We start from the raw sequence: 5,363 nt of genomic DNA on the forward strand, positions 1-5,363 counted from the left end.
TTGTGTGTTGTGCTAATAAAGGTCTGGAGGCTGATTTAAAGGTAGTAAGAAGTCACACGAACACTTTAAGTAGAGGAGCGATAGAATCAGATTCACGTTTCAGATAGCCCAGGCTATAAAGCACAGGATGAGAGAAAAGACTGAAATGGAAAGACATCCAGGAGGCTGCTGCAATAACCCAGGCATGAAATGATGATCTGTACTATGGCAGAAGCAGTGAGGTAAAGAATAACGAACAAATCTAATCTGCAGTGGCTCTACACCTGTGTGTAATATCAGATCACCAAACTTAAACATATTTTCATCAAACTGGGAAGTAAACATTACAGATAAAGCCAGGTGGGCTATCTAGGTTTTAGCCTGTTATACTGTGGAAAAATTATATCATCAATATTCCTGAAGATTAAAACCTGGCAAGTGATACTGAACACAGCTCAATATTAAACTATATTTGTTTTATATAGTTTTTGAATGAAAATATTAGTTCAATATAAACAAAAATGTGTTAAGATATTAAAGCATTGCTTTCATTTAGGAAGAAATGGGGCAAATCTAATTTGTTAAGTCATTATACCAAACTAATATTATTATTAAGCTTTTTTTCCTAAGACCTGAGACGAAAGCTCAGACAGAATACAGTTGCCATTAATAAACCTAAGTTTTGGGATTTTGTTCTCAATTTATTTAAACTTAAAAAAAAAAAAAAAAAAGGAAACGGTTCACCCTTTTCTCCCACCTCACAAACCCCACCACTGGCGACCACCTTTATGAGCTTGGGTTTGCTTTTTTGGAAGATTCCACATAGTATGAGAAAGATCATATGGTATTTGTCTTTTTCTGACTTATTTCACATAGCATAATACCCTTGAGGTTATTCCATGTTGTCACAAATGTCAAAATTTCATTCTTTTTTCATGACTGAATAATATTCATATATACCTCACATTTTCTTTATCCTTTCATCCATAGATGGACAGACACTGAGGTTGTTTCCATATCTTGGCTATTGTAAATTATGCTGCGTTGAACATGGGGCTACATATCTTTTCGAATTAATGTTTTCATTTTCTACCAATAAATTTACCCAGAAGTAGAATTGTTGGCTTTCATATGGGAGTTTTATTTTTAATTTTTCGAGGAACCTCCACACTGTTTTCTATAGTGGCTGCATCACTATTAGGCAATAAAAATGCAAAATCATGTCTGCCAATAAGACCCTTACGTAAGTACTCAAACTGGCTCCATGTTGTACAGAAAACCTTTTCTTTCTTTATTCCACGTACCATTTAAGTGGAGAATATTTTTTACATTAATCATGAAATGCCAAAGTTGATTGTTAGCATATAGTCTCTAATTAAATATTTGAGAGCTGATTAAATACCCTGGTAAAAATTAAAACAAAAATGTCATACTTGTCTAAGCTAATCAAGGTAATGGGTGCCCCTCTAATTACTTTGGCCATGAGAAATAAGCTGGAGACCAATCAACTAAAGCTGATTTTTGCTCAAAATATTTTATAAGCAATGAAATATAAAACTAAAGTTTTGATTATTGTGTTAAAAGTATTAATATTTGTATTTTAATCATAAGAGCTATTATTCACTGCTTACTGTGTCAGACATCGCACACATTAATTTCTACTCAAAACATCCTACAAGGTTGGATTACCCCCATTTTGCAGGTAATAAGCAGAGGAGCAGAAAACGGACCATACATCTGTTCTCACCTGCATTTCATAATGCAATCACAACTCTTCTGTTGTCCATAAAAAGGGAATCAACTTGTTCTTGGCTTAGTGCTCCAAGATTCGTGCCAGTCTGTGAAAAAGGCTACAGAATGACATGAATGTATCCTATCATTTATCATCATTAGCCCTATCCCTCCCCCAAATAAGAAATTTACAGATGAATTCCCATCGCAGAGAAAATCATATCTGAAGATTATCATTGGGCCATGTAATCGAAACTGAGCTAATGGACAAAAACTAAAGACAAGGTGCTAACACAGAGAGCAAGCCAGGAAGCCTCACAAAGCAGTACTCCTCAATCACTGCTGTATTTCCAACAGGTACGTTTTAAGTACCTCAGAGCTGTGGTGAGCGTGCAATAGAGTAAACAGACATTGAATTGTGATGCTGTACACCTGAAATTTATGTGATATTATATTAATCAATGTTGCCTCAATAAATGTAATAATAAAAAAATGAACCTCAGAGCTGAGCAGTACTGCCCATCCAAACGGAAGTTACAAGATAAAAAAACAATGGAAATGGCTAATTAGATTGTAAATACTCAACAATAAGGATGGATGTAAATATATGGAAATAAGTACATTCTTAAAATAGTTTCAAGAGATCAACAAAGCTCGAACCTAAACACTACCTTCTTTGTTCATAAAATGGTTTCTTGAACAAATTACCACCATCAAGAAAACATGATTATAGCACATTCATGCACCGTAATTATCATGCCTATAATTCTACGAGTTTCAAAGATGGATAAGCCTTTAAACTCTGTCGCCCACTAAAATGGAAACTCCTGCAGTGGAACGCAATCTCTCCCACTAAAATAAAAGCTGCGATCTTTCTCTTTTTTTTCACTGCTATGTTCTCAACACTTAGACTGGCACATAAGAGACATCTAATATTTACTGAAGGAGTATTGTGAAATCTGGTCTAATACCCTCATTTGATCTTATTAAAAAGGTAACTGAGGCTCAGAAAGACTTTATTTGCCTGAGATCACAAAGCTAGATGAGTAAAGACAAAACCAGAACTACGGTTTCCCAAACTTTAGTAATGCTCATTCCACTAAGCTTTAATTACAAATACTCAAAATCCATCATTAGTAAGTTATATAACATACTAAGTAAAGATCTTTCTACTTATCAACCAAAAAGAACACTGCTGTGAACAGCCAGTCCATTAGACAAGCATGTGGTTTTGACACAATTACCATGTTGGCATGCTCCATCTGGGTTGATAAAAGTGTTCATTTATTGTAACAGCTCCATGAGAAAAAGCATGAGTCATTTAACACGCAACCAAGCAGAAAACCATCATCAATAGAGGTTCGGCACCGGTTAGGTAAGGAACTGTGTTCTATGAAACCATTCTTTTTTTAAAAAGAAGGTAAATTCCAAGGTGCTATCTCTATCACCAGCCTAACCTACCTACCCAATAACATTATGCTACTGAAAAACACTGGCCCTTTATCTGAGTACTGTAGCAAGCAAAGCAAAGCAAAGCAAACAGATACACAACTACAGACACTCATACAAAGAATTTCAAGCAAGGGGTTCATGCTAATTACTGGATCCAAACGTTTCCTTAAGACCTTGAGAGAACCAGGCTACTACGAGCCCTCACTGTTAACAAAATCCCTGAGCAGGGAACAGTGTGGGTGCTGCTGTCCGCTGAGTGGCTCCCATCCTCTGCTGAGATCGTGAGCAATGAGAGATCTCTGATTTCTACCCACAGAGCTCAGTTCATTACTTATGGGCTCAAGATTTACAAAATGAGAAAGTATGCTTTTCTAAACTTCAAAAATGGTGAGGGAGTAGAGTGGCTTTCCCTTGAACTCGGAGAAGGACAAAAACTGTGCAACAAATAAAACCTAAATAATACTGGCAATGTGCACACAGTTCCAACATGGTCATTTTCTAGGTCTCACAAAACTTGTTTTCCTCTGCTGTTGTGACTGGGTAGAGGACATGTAGAGCAGCTCGCTAATACCCCCGAGAACTTCCTACATTCATCTCCCTAAATACCCTGTACCCAAGACAAGGTCTTTCAAGACTCTACTACCTGCCCTTAAAGCATTAAATGTGAGAGAAAAAAAAATACAGCACCAGAAATATAGAAATGATTCAGCAGCCACTTAACTCTACTTAGGACATAACAAGAGTGATGCTTATCAAATATATCCAGCATGTAAATGGAAGGGAGAAGGGATGAGGAGGACAGGGAGGAAAAAGAAATATCTGGAGAGGGAGAAGGAATAACAAAAACAGGCCGACTTAGAGCAGAATGTAAGTAATTCTTCTCCCTAGTAGGTTTATTTATCTCTAGTGTCAGAAGGTCTAGAAAATACTATATCCCATATTCAAATAAGTACAGATAGATCCCAAAGGGACTATCTGTTAGTTCATATTATCTCTTTGATAAACAATAGTTTGGAAATAATCCAATGCTGCCCACCCTAGTTATCTTTATAATGCACTGTATCACTTGTTTTTTGTTTTGTTTTTTTAAAGGAAAAGGGACCTATAGGAGAGAAAGAACTATTTTTATAAAGATATAAGCTAGCATCTGGTTTAAATTAAACCCACATATACAAAAGGTATGAACTGTAGTCCTTTGCTAGTTCAAGTCTAAGCAGGATCATGTTACATTCAGAGCATGTATTTCTTCCACCCGTTCTTCTTTTTAACAGAATCCAAATTTCGTTCAGCTTTTCTCTCCCCTCCACATGCATGCCAAAAGAGGCTGCCTCCAAGTTGGGTTCCAGGGTAGGTTCCACTGGACTAAGGCCATCATGGTAGTCCCCCTCCCCAGGCCAAGAAGACATGGAGAAAGTATGTTGGTGGGCTTCTGGGAAAAGGTTCCTCTCTCTTTACAAGAGCCACAAGGAAGAGAAGGCCCCTCTTCTGCCTCTGAGCACTGTATACATGACTCCCAGAAATGCTGCTTCCATCTAGAACAATCCATGAGGGAAGAAAGCCTGAGGAAAAGAGACACACAGTAGAGGGCACTGACAAGACTATCACAGAGAAGAGGACCAGCCCCTGAGCACGCCATACATGGCCAGGTCCTACTATGTTATGTGAGACAGCATACTCCCATATGGTTCAAACGATTGATCCAGGGGTTTCAGTTATCCGCAGCCACTATTAGCCCCCACATATCATGTTCTGACACATGCCTTGGTAAATAAGCCCTAAGAAACTGGGAGCATATATGGAACTATCTCAGGTAAATATTATTCCCCACTGGATTATGGCCCTCATACCTAAGAGCCATGGTTGTCAAAATGTTCAGTTTTTCCCAGATGCTCAATTTTTAAAACCCTATTTTCTGAATTAGTGAGATAAACCATTTTTTATTCTAAAAACTCTAAGAATGAAACAAACAAAAAATCTTAAGAGTTCAAAGTTTAAGATTCCTTTTTATAAGTTGGAGAGAAGGGTGTATGAAAGTCAAGGCCTAATTTTCAATAAATGTCTAATTCTAGTAACACCAAAGATAAGTGCTAACAATCTTATTTGTTAAAAGCAAGTCTCTGCTGCTCCCATTAAGAATTAGGTCAAGAAAGAAATTTGTGCCAAAGTCTTTTCCACAAACAGCTAGGGTCATCCCAGAAACA

The 5,363-nt window shown here is 37.2% G+C and overlaps 1 protein-coding gene across 11 annotated transcripts in view; it reads right to left on the minus strand.

The window, feature by feature from the left end:
- EPB41L2 (erythrocyte membrane protein band 4.1 like 2) overlaps nt 1-5,363 on the minus strand; it is a 194,697-nt gene that overhangs the window by 107,268 nt on the left and 82,066 nt on the right. The window contains exon 1 of one of the 11 annotated variants that reach the window (XM_025042447.1): nt 1,727-1,829. The exons of the other annotated variants lie outside the window; for them this stretch is intronic. The gene's annotated coding sequence lies outside the window, so the exon portion shown is untranslated. Of the gene's footprint in view, nt 1-1,726; nt 1,830-5,363 lie in introns of those variants that run through there. 11 annotated transcript variants of the gene reach the window in all.

Source organism: Pteropus alecto, unplaced genomic scaffold, assembly GCF_000325575.1.
Source record: "Pteropus alecto unplaced genomic scaffold, ASM32557v1 scaffold79, whole genome shotgun sequence".
Taxonomy (NCBI): Eukaryota; Metazoa; Chordata; class Mammalia; order Chiroptera; family Pteropodidae; genus Pteropus; species Pteropus alecto.